Source organism: Prenolepis imparis, unplaced genomic scaffold, assembly GCF_030444845.1.
Source record: "Prenolepis imparis isolate NDT839.2.m4 unplaced genomic scaffold, iyPreImpa1.0 SCAF_503, whole genome shotgun sequence".
NCBI classification, from domain to species: domain Eukaryota; kingdom Metazoa; phylum Arthropoda; class Insecta; order Hymenoptera; family Formicidae; genus Prenolepis; species Prenolepis imparis.
In genome coordinates, this window is record NW_028141661.1 from 4,523 (window position 1) to 20,383 (window position 15,861).

Consider the following 15,861-nt stretch of genomic DNA (forward strand, 5'->3'; position numbering starts at 1 on the left):
TAAAGAATCGGAAAAACAGAGAGTAGGTAGATATGAGTGAGGTAGACAGGGAGGAAAAGCTAATGGAGTGTGAGGAGATGAAGAAGCGGGGGGAAGAGGGGAGGAAAAAAGTAGGGAGGCCGAAAAAAGTAGAAGAATTGGGCAAAGAGAGGAGGAGTAGCATGGGGTGCATAGAGGACTATGTGAAGAGGAAGAGGGAAGGGGCAGGGGAGGAGGAAGGAGAGGAGGAGGAATGGGCTCTGAGAAGAAGTAAAAAGGTAGATAGGTTACAAGAAGGGGGGGCAGGGGAGGAAAGGGAGGGGCTCTATATCATGATAAGGGGGATGGGGGAACAAATCATGGAGAGGCTCAGTGAAGAGCTAGGGAAGATGAGAGTAGAGATAAGGCAGAGGGATGAGAAATGGAAAGAGGAAAAGAGAGAGATAGATCAGAGAATTCAAAGTTTAGAAAAAAGATTGTTAGAGATGGAAGCCAAGTTAGAAAAGGTGGAAGAGAAAAGAGGGGGGGAGGAGGTAGAGAGAAAGGGTGGGGGAGGATATAGAGAGTTGGAAGAGGCGGTAGTGGACACAATGAAGGGGTTAGGTAGAAAGATGGAGCTAAAAGGGAGAGAAGAAAGAAGGAACAACATTGTGATCCGTAGGTTGGAGGGAGGGGAAGGGGGGTTAAGAGAGAGAATAGATAGAGTAATGAAAGAGATAGGAGTGAAAGTAGATTTAGAGTGGGTTAGAAGAGTGGGAGGAAGAGAGGGGCGAGAGAGGGAAATGGTGATAGCGAGACTAGGAAATAGAGAGCAGAAAAGACAAGTAATGGAGAGAAAGAAAGGTCTGAGGGGAAAGATGACTAGAATAGAGGATGACTTAACGTGGGGAGAAAGAAGGATGAGGTGGAAAATAGGAGAAATTGCGGAAGAGGAAAGAGGGAAAGGAAATAGAGTGTGGACGGGATATGGAAGAATTAGGATAAATGAGATATGGTGGAAATGGGATGAGGAGGAAGGCAGGCTAAAGAATTGGAAAGGAGAATGTAGGGGAGGAACGGTAGAGAAGGGGGAAGAAGAGACCGGAAAAGTGAGGGCCTAGAGAAAGCAATTAAGGGAAAAAGGATAAAAGGAACAAAAGGAGGGAAGGGAGAGGAAAATGGAAGGAGAGGGAGAGTAGAGGAGAAGATATAGGTGGGTAATAGAGAGCGGGGTTGGAAGGGGAGGGAAGAGTGGAGGGGGTGGAAAGTGGGGTTCTGGAATGTGGCGGGGATCAGGAATAAAGGAGAAAGTTTCTGGAGAGAGGTGAAAAAATGGGAGGTAGTTATTATGGTGGAAACCTGGGTGGATGAGAAGGGCTGGGATAAAGTTAAGAGGGTTTTGCCGAGAGGATACAGGTGGGAGAAGCAGTACGCGAAGAGGAGGAATAAAAAAGGAAGAGCGATGGGGGGGATGATTATTGGAATTAAGAATGAGGGAAAGGTTGACGAAGTAATGAGGGTGGAAGAGAGAGGAGAAGGGGTAATGGTGGTAGAGGTGAGGGTGGGAGGAGAGAGGTGGAGAATAGTGGGGGTATACGTGAATGGGGATATGGAGAGGAAAATGGAGATAATGAAAGACTGGTTAGAAGATCAGGAGGAAGAAGGACGGACAATGATAGGTGGAGATTTTAACGCGAGGACGGGCACACTAGGAGGTAGGAGGGAAGGGGGTGAGGAGGAGGAGGAGGAGGAGGAAAGGAAGTCAAAAGACAGGAAATGGAATAAGGAGGGAAAGATGCTAGTGGAAGGGCTGGAGAAGGTAGGGTGGGGAATCCTAAATGGAAGCATAAGGGGGGATGAAGGGGGTGAGTTCACCTATACGGGTGGGAGGGGAGAATCAGTGATAGATTACGTGATTGGAGAGGACAAGATGAGGGATAGAGTGTTAAAAATGGAAGTAGGGGAAGGTGTGGAATCGGATCACCATCCGCTGATTGTGACGCTAAAAAGGATAGAGGTTGGAAAGAGAAAGATAAGAAAGAGAGAGAAAGAGGAAAGAGGGGGAAAATGGACAGAAAGAGGAGGGGAAAGAATTAGGAGTAGGATGGATTGGGGGGAAAGGGGGGACGAGGATATGGATGAAGAGTTGGAGAAAAGAGGGAGACAGATAAGAGAGGATTTAAAGGAGGGAGAAAAGGAGAATGGGGAAAGGAGGAAGAGGGGATGGTGGGATGAGGATTGTGAGGAAAAAAGAAAAGAGGTAAGAAGAATCCTGAGAAGATGGAGAAGTTTAGGAGGGGATGGAGAAAACTACAGGAAGATAAGGGCGGAATACAAGCTGTTGTGTAGAAAGAAAAGATTAGAGGAAAATGAGGCGTGGGTTAGGTGGGTGAAGGAGGCGAGGACGGAGGGAGAGGTATGGAAGATAGTGAATAGGGAAAGGAAGAGGTGGAAGAAGGTGAATGAAGGAATAGAGGAGGTGGAATGGAGGGAGTATTTTATAAGGTTGTTGGGAGGAGTAGATGGTAGAATAGTGAAAGGAATGAAAGGTAAGTTGAGGGAAGATGAGGAGAGGGATATAGGGAGAGAGGAGGTAAGGAAGGTGGTGGAGAAGTTGAAAAAAGGAAAGGCAACGGGGGCAGACGGGATTCCGAATGAGGTGTGGAAGTATGGTGGGGATAGGGTGGAGGAGTGGATGTGGGAGTTCTGCAACAAGGTTTGGAAGGGGGAAGGGTGGCCAGAGAAGTGGAAGGAAGGAATAATAGTGCCGTTGGTTAAAAAGGGAGCGGGGGATAAAGTGGAGGACTATAGGGGAATAACTTTGATGCCGACGCTGTATAAGGTCTATGTAGGAGTACTAACGGAGAGGCTGAAGGAGGAGGTAGAAGAGAAGGGAATGATTTCACCGAGTCAGACAGGATTTAGAAAGGGGATGGGGATGATTGACAATATATATGTGCTAAATTATTTAGTGAACAGGCAAATAAGTAGGAAAGGAGGAATGGTAGTAGCAACATTCGTGGACTTGAGAGCGGCTTTTGACTCGGTGGACAGGGAAGTGCTAATGGGGGCGATGAGGGAGAGACGGGTTAGGGAAGGGTTGAGAAACAGGATAGAAGAGGTGTATAGGGAAACAAAAAGCAGAGTGAGGGTAGGAGGGAAAATAGGGGAGAATTTCTGGACGGTGAGAGGGGTGAGGCAAGGGTGCCCAATGAGCCCGCACCTGTTTAACTTAGTGTTGGCGGATGTAGAGGAGGTATTGAAGAAGGGAGGATGGGGTGGGGTAAAGCTGGGGGAGGAGAAGGTCTATTGTTTAGCGTATGCAGGTGACATGGTGCTGTTGGCGGAAAATGAGGAAGGGATGATACACATGTTGGGGAAGCTAGAGGGGTATATCGATAAGAAGAAGCTGGAAATTAATGTGGGAAAGACAAAGGTGATGAGGTTTAGAAAAGGGGGGTGGGAGGATGAAGAAGGTGAAATGGAGGTGGAAGGGGAAGATAATGGAGGAGGTGAGGGAGTTTACGTATCTAGGATATAAATTGAAATATAATGGGGGGCAGGAGGCACATGTGAAAGAAAGAGTGAGGAAGGCGGGGCGGTAATGAGGCAGGTCTGGGGGATTGGTAAGAGAAGGTTTGGAAGTGACTGGGAAAAGAGAATATGGCTGTGTGAAAGATTGGGAGGAACGGTGCTGGAATTTGGCGCGGAAATATGGGGATGGAAAGAAAGAAGAGAGATGGAGGCGATGCAGGAAAGGTAGATTAGATGGACGCTAGGGATGGATTGGTGTACACCGGGATACATGGTAAGAGATGAAATAGGGAAAGACAAGTTCAGATTAGTGGCAGGAAAGAGGGCGGTGAAGCTCGAGAAGAAACTGGTAGAGGGGGGGGGGACTGCTGGCTACGAAATGTTTTGAGGAAATGAAAAGGAGGATTAGGGAAGGAAAAGAGATATCGGGATGGGAGCGAGAAAGAAGGGAGTTTGAAGAGAAAGGGAAGGAAGTAAGAGAAATGGAGGAAAGAAGAGAAAGGGGGGAAGAGGTGTATGAGGGATGGGAGCAGCGGGATAGGGAGCTGCAGAAAGAGGAAAGGTGGGGGAAGATTACAGAGTCGAGATATAATAAATGGTATGGAGAGATTAAAGAGGAGGGGGTGCCTGAATATCTAAGGAAGGGTTGGAAGGAAAGTAGGTGGAAGAGGATGATCAGATTTAGGATGAATAATGAGATGAAAGGGGCGTGGTACTGGGAAGAGGAAGAGAAGAAGAGGTGTAGGGTGTGTGGGGGGGAAGAGGAGACGTGGGAACATGTGCTGGGGGAATTTGAGGGATGTAGAAGGGAAGGGAACTGGTGGGAGAGGATGAGGGAGATCTTGGAGCAAGGGGGAGAGGGAGAGTGGTGGTTGAAGGAATTAGAAGCGAAAAGGGGTGAAGGGAGGGAGGATAAAGATAAGGGAAAGAAGGAGATGGATGGGAGAAAGGAAGGGTGAATGTGGAATGTGGAGAAAATGAGAAGGAACTGGAAGCCGATGCGTTAATTAGTTAGGGACAGCGCTCTCTCTCTCTTTGAAGAAAGATAGATAGGGTAGGCTAAGTCGTAGATGCGAGCGAGAAATAGAATTAAGTAATTGCGGCGTGTGGTTGTGACAGGTGATATGAGCGGCGTATGTAGAAATGTAAAGATGAGGGGAAAGAGAGCAGGAGGAATGTAAGAGTTTTGTAAGAGGTTCGGGAACGCTCCTCACAAAAGCGCCTTCAATCCCCAAGGGGGAGAATAAATCTATCTATCTATCTAATATTATTATTATTATTATTATTGTTATTATATCTATTATTATTATTATTATTATTATTAATATATTATATTTTATAATAATAATAATTATATAAATATTATTAACATAAATTATGTAATTATTATTGATAATATATAATAATATAATATTAAATATATAAATATATAATATAATACATATATATATATAATAATATAAATATAATTATATAAATTTAAAAAATCATTTTTATGGATTATTAAAAAAATTATTTAACTATATGTTCTAAATAGCACCAAAATCGAAACATGTAAAAAGTCGGGATATAAGACATCTTTGAAGTCTTTAAGATGTCTTTAAGACATCTTATAACCTGATATCTAAAAGACATCTTAAAGACGTTTTAAAGATATCTTATGTCCCGATTTTTTAAAAATATTTTCGACAAAAATGCTGTCTAAGGTTTTAAAATAAAGTATAAAGTGCATAATTTATAAATGAATTAAATATATATGATATTAAAAGAATACCTCATGCAAAATATCATTTTCATAATTGAGATCGGCGGCGACGTGAACGGTAGCAGTAGCATCGGTGACGATGCGACGGAAATAGTAATGACGAGACGAGTGATGACGGGACAAATGGCGACGAGACTGGCAACGACGGCATTTGGGGCGTCTGAGAACGATTACTTAATAATAATTATTATTATTTATTATTATTATTATTATTAATTGTTATTATTTATTATTATTATTATTAATTATTATTATTTATTATTATTATTAATAATAATTATAATAACTTAATTAAACACTAAGAATATAAAGGCTCGATATATATCAAATATAAATCGGTAATAGATAGGCTATTCGAGCCGTACGCGGATGTCGGTGCGTCGATTCCAACGAAAATTAATTCCAAAGAAAAATATAGATCCGAAAGTCGCTGAATCGGGAATCGAACCCGAGACCTTTCGCTTCCCGGGCGACTGCTCTCACCATCTGAGCTATTCAGACCCTTCGACTCTATATTTTTCTCTGCCTTGATAAACAACTATTTGTAACGAAAAATTAATTTTCGTTGGAATCGACGCACCGACATCCGCGTACGGCTCGAATAGCCTATCTATTACCGATTTATAACTATTAATTATTATTAATTTAAAATTATATAATTATTGATAAATAGTAATAAAAATAAAAATTATTTTTAAAGATTATAATAATAATTATTATTATAATATATTTGATATTAATAATAATTATGTAAATGTTATTAATACATTATTAATAATATATATATATATATATGTATTGTGACGTGGTCGTCCCGACTCACGTGCACTCCCTATCGCGGGGCGAAAGCCGAGCGGCCGCGCCAAGAGAGCGAGCGAAAAACGAGCTAGAATGAGAACCCCGAGAGACTTAGCGCGAAAAGTAATATCGTATTAACGAGTTTTTGTTTCTTTTATTTTTATATTTTTGGGAGCCTTGCCGAGTGACGAATATTATTATTGAGCGCTTAACCGAACCTGCAAACAATGATATAAAAACATTGAGGCGACAACAAAAGACCTGAGGAATTTAGACAAGGACGGGGAGAGCGGTCACGAGGCGAGAGGACCGGAGTTCACGTGGGCCCATCAGGGACGCGCCCGATAACCGGCGTCAAAGGAGCCCGGGGTCCCGCGGAGGATTTCCGCCCACCCGCACCCTCTCCGACGGATTCCGCCGGCCGCCAACTACAACGCGGAGATCCGCAGCGAGAGTCTATCAAAGACTCGGATTTTAATGAATAATCAGCGTCCGAATAATTGTTACGTAGATTGTCGCGAAGGGCACCGACGAGGCCCTATCAATTTCGTCACTGTCGCGTGATCGGGGAAAATCGCGGAGAACCCTAATTGGCTAACGCGCCCCTACCCCCGACCAGCCGAATTCGCCCAGCCGCCGATAGCGACACGCAGTTGAGAGAGATTGGCGCGACCGCTCGACCCGGCTACACGTGTCGGAGAGGTTAAGAGAGTCTGAGGACTTAGGGAACCAGGGAAAAGGATATCGAGACTGCCACATACCCAGGAGGGATTGTCCGGTGAGGCTACCCTTGCTCTTCTTGCGGTAAAGTAACTAAAACGTCCATCGTGTAATTCCTAGCCTCCGTCATTCTGGCCCGATCGCGAAGGTATTTAGTGTAATTAATTAATTTGCGTACTGGCGTTGCCCGCTTCTTCGAGAATATTATTTCTTTTGCGATTTCGTGCGAGCGATCGGGGCATGTGACGAGGATTGTCGCGATATTACGCGTCGTCATTAGTTCTTTCGCGAAACTTCGTCTCTCCGGGGTTCACTAGTCGTCGCGTCCTTCTCATACTTGTCGCGCATTATTCGTGTAACTGTAAAGTGTAATGGAGTGTGCCGTATGGATGATTCGAGTGTGAAATATTACTGGCGTAATAGGGAATATTGTTGGTCGTGCGATTACGTTGGCGCGGAGATATCCAGGAAGGAAGAATTTACGCGAGCACGTGCGAGAGCGTGAATCCGAGAGAGACAGAGAGTGCGCGCGCGCGAGAGCGAGCGAGACGGCGATAGGCGAGGTGCGCGGTGTCTCTCTCTACTCTCTTCTCGCCGTAGCGGAAACCTCTCGCGTATATTGCGAACTGCCGATCGCGTGGAAATTCGCATAAAATATTCCGAGCCGCGAAATATACCGGATGGTATCTTTATCACCTTGATTGTCGCGTCTAAACCGTAACTCTGGTATTAGTTATATTTCGCGCTATCTTGTTCGTCGCTTTCTGTTCTTCTTTGTATAGCGTACGTCGATTGCTAAATAAAGATATTATTTACTTTTCATATCCTGTTGTTAAGGTCAGATTTATCGGATCTTTCTTTATGACATTATTTAATTTCCTTTAAGAGCACTGTTTACTCGGAATATTATTCGATTTTATTTATATTTGCTAACTTCTCTCACAGTTGTTCGATTATAATAAATCTGATCACCTTTGTTTTTTTTGCTATTAATTACGCGCCTTCTGTTATTTCTGTGTTCCTTTTTTGTGATGTCGTATCTCGCTTCACGTTCGATCGAGTCATCAGTCTCGCGAAAATTTATTCTATCAAGAGTTAGATCGTTCGAGCAATTAGTCTTTTCTCGCGGCAACCACACCCTGCCCCTCTACCGTTAGGCGAGCAGCCGGCCCGTCGCGGAACTTCCGGCCGAATTTTCGCGTTCGTATAATTATCGCGAATTGACACGTGAAAGACCGTGTCTGACGCCCAATCCGAGTATATTTCGCGTATTCGTCGGCTGGCGTTCTGCTGCGACACGCGCGGAACGACCAAGACCCCTTGTTCCCGCGGAAATAATTTATTAAAGGACAATATTTCCTTTCTTTGTTTTTTTGTCGACGGCCAATTCCTCCCGTCCTAGTGCTCCGAGGACGGAGAAAGAAAATCGTCACAGTATATATATATATATACATATATATATGTGTGTGTATTAATTTTATATATGTATATATATATATATAATATATATATATATTATTTATATATGTATATGTATATAGAAAGGAAAAGGGAAATAGTAGTAATTTGAGGGAATAGTTAGTAATTTGAGAAATTAAAAAAAAATGAAATTTTCTTTATAAAATAAATGCACTCATTAATTTTATTTTCACTATTTGCCATATTTCGAGAATTGCAGACTTTCTCGAAAAAACAGAATTGAGTCACAGCAATATGTTTTTTCTTTTGTTGCTTATGTAATTACAAGAAAACAAAGAAAAGAAAACAAGGAGGAAAAAATTAAGCACACCGAAAAGGTATTGCTTCGAAATAATCATCTCTTCTATTTATCAAAAAGGCAGATCAATCCATATGTAATATTGTTGGCAGAGATATGGGCAAAAATATATTTGCGTAAATTTCTTTAACAAACTAGAAGACTATCACATATCGATGCTAAAATGTCTGAATATATATTTCTTATTGTCATTATAACGCTTGCTTTCGGAATCTGTCAAAGGTCTGTATTTACTATATAATAAATAATACTATATATAATAAATAATAATTTACTATAGTTTACTATATAAAAACAATTGTACAGACCCAATAATGATAATCTAAATTTTTATATAGTTTTAAGAGACGAATTTTTCACAAAAGAATCTATTTTTGTTAAAATGTTATCATGTATTGCCTTATTTTATAAATAAAAATAGGAAAAAGATCAAAGCAATATAAATATCAAGCTTGTATAATTTTTAAAAAATTCAAAAAATTTGTTACATTATATAGGGAATTATTAGATCACACGGAAAAAACAGTATAGTGGGTTACAGTATAGGATTTACAATTAAATCTGGTTGGCACAATCAGATTTATGTGTGAACATACCATACTGTTTTTTCCGTGCACGTATTATATTTTATAAATATTTAAATTAATTATATAATACTCGGTCAAAAAAAAGTGGTACACTTATAAAGTAGTAAAAAATTGTGAAAGTTCAAGAATTTATAACTCAGTTAATAATTATGATATCGAGGTGTTTAAAAAACGAAAATGAAGCTTGAAGTCTGTAGTTTGAGAAAATTTTAGTGCCGATTACATGAAATGATCAGTTTGGCAATGACAAATAACAGAGTGAGAACCTGCAAAACTGATAAATAGAAGGTCCACTTTCCTGAATTGCACGGCGTAAATAAGTTGATCTAGCTAAATGGGATAAAAAACACGTGAGAACTCAAACTTTTCTCTTTAAAATGCGCTTTGGCGGAACTCGATACAATAATTTTTCGCTGAGTTATCTCAATTTGAAAAAAATCGGTTTTTTAACAACAAATTATGATTTAAAATGGGTCTCTGCTATTTTTATTAATTCCAACCGTTGGAATTCTATTCAAGAATGTTGCATTGAATGCGGGATGTTCGGAAGCGATGCAAATCGTGCCGGGCATCTCGCGCAAACAATGTCTGAGTAGGATATTAGCGGAATTTTCGCTGGTACGAGTTCGGCACTACTTTCTTGGAGATCAGAGGGTATCCAAGAGGATTTCCACGCGTAAAAAAAAAAGACAAAAAGAAAAGAAGAAAACAAAAAAAAGAAAAAAATCACATTGTTTTTAAAATTACATCTGTGTGTGTGTGTGTGTGTGCGTGCGCGCGCGCGCGCGTGCGTGCGTGTGCGTGCGTACGTGTGTGTGACTTTTTTTTTTTTCTTTTTGTCTTGTTTCTTTTTTTTTTTTTACGCGGGGAAATCCTGATAACTCAGCGAAATATTATCGTATCGAGTTCCGCCAAAGTGCATTTTAAAGAGAAAAGTTTGAGTTTTCACGTGCTTTTTATCCCATTTACCTAGATCAATTGATTTACGCCGTGCAATTCAGAAAAGTGGACCTTCTATTTATCAGTTTTGCAGGTTTTCACTCTGTTATTTGTCATTGCCAAACTAATCATTTCACGTAATTGGTACTAAAATTTTCTCAAACTAAACTTTTTGTACTAAACTTTTTGTACTAAACTTTTTGTACTAAACTTTTTGTACTAAACTTTTGGTACTAAACTTTTTAAACTTTCACAATTTTTTACTACTTTTTAAGTGTATCGCTTTTTTTTTGGCCGAATATTTGTATTATATCTAATATGCCATTTATACTTTCAAAAAATTATCTTGATCTCAACAAAATAGAAAATAACCTTTATGCAATAATAGAAATCTCCAAGAAAACTATTTATTTCAAATTACAATTTAAGTTTAATATTTCCATATTCTAACTCATAATGTCTTAAGTCAAATAATTAATTACTCTTATACTGTCACGTACCAACATGATATAAAAAAAAATTTTGTTCGATTAATTCAAAATGTCGCGTATCATTCCCTGTCTTTGTCTTTACGTTGTTGATATTATATAAAATCAAATACGTTTACACATTACAGAAAAAAATTTTGTCACGTTGTGTTGTATAAAATATAAAGTAATCCTATAAAAGTAAATTTAAATTGGAGGCAACTTAAAGTAATATATGTATAATAAAAAAGTATAATATGAAATAATTGACTGATTTACCTGAATGCCCACCACATATCAAAGCTTATTATAATTAGCTAGAAGTAAGTTGACATATTAAAATAGTAATTAAAGGGAAGGCTGTAAAAATGAATAAAAATAAAGACTGTAATAATTAAACAATACAATCTTAATCATTAAATGTGCGTTAAAATGCAGAGATTCAAAGTTATCACGTTTTTATTTCTCCACTAAAAAATAAATTTACTTTCTAACTTACTGCCCTAAAAATTTATAGCATTATTTAATAAATACTATTGATATTAAATTAAATAATTAGCTCTGTAAAATCCAGTAGCTCAAAAAATATATATATTGAGGCAAATTCAGATTTCTTTATATATTAAAGTGCATCTAAAATGTCAATTTTACTAACAACTAAGCATTACATTTTTAAGATTTTAACAAATTATATATACAAGTTATTATAAACAAGATTAATTAATATGCGAATATAGATTATGCTTGATAAATACAAACATACACACAGAAAAATACATACTATACGCAAGTAATTATTACTTGTTTCAATTATTTCATAAGTTCATATATCCACAAATATATCATAAGTTCACCACAAGCATTTATTCAAAATGTATTCTAAAGTTTAGTAAGTTTAATACTTCAATCAAGAATATTAAATTAAAACAAAAATTGGATTTGCTCATTATATAGAATTAATTAAAGAGAATTATATATTTTAATAAAGATAACTCTTTTTCTTGAGATAAACTCTTTCTTTATTTGAATCAAGTATTATGTTTATTTATATAGAATAATTACGTACTTTCAAATAAGAGAATATGTTTTCAGTGTTAGAATATAATTTTTTCAGAAAAAGTAATTCGTTAATTTAAATCAAGTATATTATTAAATAAATGTAATAAAGTCTTTATTTCAAATAAATTAAAATAAATATTAATGTTAAAATATGTATGTATTTTTTTATTTCGTACAAGAATTTGATATATTCAGTTAGAATACAATTTCTATGAATACAAATAAAATTAATATTCATTTCTAATATTCGATTTTCTCATAAGGAACGGTTAAATAATTTGAAATAAAATAATAAATAAGTTTTCTGAAATATATTGCTTTTGGAAAAAATATGATGTAAAAAAACAATAAATTTTGCAAAAAAATTGCTTGTTTACATTGCTTAAGCCTTGAAATAAAAGTATAAAGTTATAAAGATATAAGTTAGAGAATACTTATTTCACATTGCTTCAGCATTGAAAAAAGTATCAATTAAAAATTCTAATCTATTAAATAGAGAGAAATAAGTTAAATTAACTAACTTAAATCTTTAAATCAAGACTTAAGCAATATAATCAAGGGATTATTTTGCAAAATCTACTATATGAATGAACTTTTTTGAATCATATATTTTCTAAAAGCAATATATTTAAGAGAACTTATTTATTTTAAATCATTTAATATATATATTATGAATAAGTTTTTTGGAAGTTTTTTAAATATATTTTTCTCAAAATAATATACTCAAAATTTGAATATTATTTTGAAAAAAATATATAATATAAATATAAATTGCAGTTGAGTTTTATTAATAAAACAAAAGATTTGAAAAAAAAAATTTATTTTTACTTGTTACAAAAGTACACTTATGCGAACATAATACAAATAATATAAAATATCTTGACATTATTATTAAAATAAACAAACATTTATATTAATATTAATAAAAAAAATGTATCTTAATGTTAATAAATGATAATGAATCATGTTTCAAATATTTTAAGTCATTCTCTATTTCAGATTAATAAATAAAATATCTTTAATTTACAGATAAAAATATCTCTATTTAAGAGATACAAAAATAAATTATAACCTGTGACAATGAGAGCTAAGAGATCTGTAATAGAGATACAAAAATAAAAAATATTCTAAAATAAAATAAACTAAATAAACTCTATTCCGCCATAAATTTATTAAGTACCAAATAAGATTATTAAAAAATGAAGGTACTTTACTCATATCAGAAATCTATACCTTTTAAATGTACCTGTGTATTAAAATTATTCTTGTATATATTTATATAAATAGCCAAGAAATTGTTTATAGTTAATATTTTGGGAGAGAAATTATCATTTGACCTGTATTAATTACATGTAAATTAAGTGGAAGAAGATAACACAATTCATTAATAGAATAAAATGTAAAATTCTTCTTTTTATCATTAATTACTTCATAAGCATGAAAATGTTCATTATAATTTAATGTAATTAATCTCTCACAAGAATAATAAAGGTAACAACTATTATCCGATTTTTTTTTCAAAACATATTTTATTCTACTGAATTGTGGTAAAATATCATTATCTGCTATTCTAATTACAGAAGAAGGTTTGTAGCAAATGCCATTTTCTTCATAATATGTAACTGACATAAAATCTTTAAATGTCTCGGTGTTCATTTTCTTTTTAAATTCTTTTATGTTAATACGACCCCACTGAATATTATCAGAAAATCCTTTCTTATTCAAATATTGATACGTATATTTAAGCTGGATTCGGTTAAAAAGAGTAAAAGGCAAATTCACACGACTTCTACAATTATGAGCATTTAATTTCAAATCTTTGTGCTTTGCTTCAAATCTCATAGATGATAAGTAACAAGGAGGTCCAATTTTTTCAATAATACGAGGATAGTGTGTTAAAAAATGATGTTTAGGTTAAAGATTGCCAAAAAGAGATAAATATAATTTGTTGTGTTCAGAAATGTAAAGACTTAATTGTTGAATTGCTGTTTTAGATATATATGGACTAGAACTAATTTCTGTGATTTTCAAAGCTAACAAATAACATTTCCAAATTTCATTATTTTGTGGAACGATATCACCAACTATAAAACGAAAATTATTTACCAGTGTATTCATCTCAGCAGCTGAACAGATTATACTTCCATTTTTTAAGTGACTTTCCTTAATAGTTGGAGGTATGTTTTTTTCATGTGGATTATATAAATTGTATATAATTTTGAAATTAAGAAATTCCAATGTAAAAAATTTTAAATGTATTAATTTTGATATAATATTAGCCATGTCGTATCTTAAAACGCCTTCATATAAATAATGCATAAATCGTGCATGATATCTATGCATTGATTTTCATAAATGTGATAATATTCTAGATCATTAAAAATACACCTCTCTTTTATTCCAAAATATTTGTTTTCTAAATGATACACATATTGATTTTTTAATCTTAATAGATTTGATTGTTCTGTAATCAATTCTTTTGCAACATTTTTGTCTGCTAAGCAAAACCTACAATAATAATTAGAAGAAAAACTTTCGGTTAGTCCAAGTATTGAATGAACTCCTAAATTATCGCCTACTATAAAAACACATGCAAAATATATATGTTTTTATCATTTTCTATATATAAACCATCCTTGTTTAGACATTTTAATTCATTTATTACATGGTTTAAAAGAGCATTATTTCCAAAACTGTATCTGTCTGAACTATAAAATAATGTTGAGATAAATATATTTTCTAGACGACTACTGTATTTTGGTGGAATGGTCGGAATAGTATAATATAAACATCCAATTTTATAATAAGCAGCATGACTTCCAAGTGGATTACCAACTTCAAAATCATCAAAGTATAAAATTAATGGTAAAATTATTTTATTAGTGTCTGTTTTTATAGACTTCCACAGAGAACCATGTATCATATTTTTATAAAATTCTGTATTGTTAATCTCTAAATATTTCTGATAATCCAAAATTTGTTGTAAAACATTGGGAAGTTTAAAAAATTGTTGTAATTGCTGTTGAATAGGAACATAACAACAAGTTCTATTCTTTATTATAAGTGATACTCTATTCTGTTGTCTAGATTCCTCAGGTGAACTGCCTATAATAATTTGTGATGGTTTTATAAAACATTTTAAATTTTTAAAAAAAGATTCTCTTTTATATTCTGTGTTAAAATTATTAAAATAATCGGAAATTGTTGCAAAAGAATTCACTACTTCATTCAAATCACACAATTTAAAAGAATTTGTTCAAGTCCATTTAATAATTCTGAATAAAAATTTTGAATAATTGTTATAACTTTTTGAATGTCAGATTTGGTTAGAGATAAATTATCATATAATTGAGCCATTAAATGTTGAAATGCTATATCGAGTTTTTTAAGAAATGACGGAATATCTAAAGTATCTTTTTCATTATCTGAAGATTTTGTCTCAGGACAAAATTTTATATTTGAATTGGAATCGAAAGTATTCACTTCTGTATGTGTAGTTGGAACAACATTTACATCAACAACATTTACGTCAACATCTACTTTTTTAAAAGATGTATCGAATCCATGAGTTAAAATATGTTTTTTAAAACTGTCTTTTCTATGAAATCTAAGGCAATTATCGATATAACAAGTAAAAATATCTTTGGTATGAATATATTTTAAATGAAATGTATATTTATCAATATCGTTAAAATTAACATTACAATAAGGACAATTCATTTTTGACTATTGCAATTCTTGGCTATTTATATATTAACTTTACTAATCAAATTTTATATTTTCAATAATATCTTGAATAGAGGAACTTCTTTTTAAACATTTCCTTTGGCTGTTAAAGATTACTATTTCAATAATTTCATAAATATGTTCGCTTTGTGGAGGATAGCAAATACGCATAACATGAAAAATTTTTTAAAATATATCTAATGCTTTCAAACAGTTCTCATATGCGTATTTTACTTCATTAATTACTATGTATATTTTATTAATTTCATTGTAAGTTGGACCTTCGACAAAAAGAAAAGGTTGTAAAGGTAGATCCCGTATTTTTGCTCGTTCCTTTTGTAAATTAATTTTACCTTCAATATCAGCTGCACTCTATTGGAACAGAAAATATTCAGATATCCACTTAAAGATAATTCAAGAATAAAAGAAGGATATTAAAAAGGTGTTAATTTTTACTCTAGGAATGGCAAATAAAAAGTATATTTTTAAAATAATTTTTAAGCTGCAAAATCTGTAATCTTAAATAATTGT

At 34.6% G+C, this 15,861-nt stretch overlaps 1 non-coding gene across 1 annotated transcript; it reads right to left on the reverse strand.

The window, feature by feature from the left end:
* Positions 1 to 5,682: 5,682 nt before the first annotated feature.
* On the reverse strand, positions 5,683 to 5,758 carry Trnap-ggg (transfer RNA proline (anticodon GGG)). Its single transcript has one exon. It is a non-coding gene; the product is annotated as a tRNA-Pro (tRNA).
* Between the last annotated feature and the right edge of the window lie 10,103 nt (positions 5,759 to 15,861).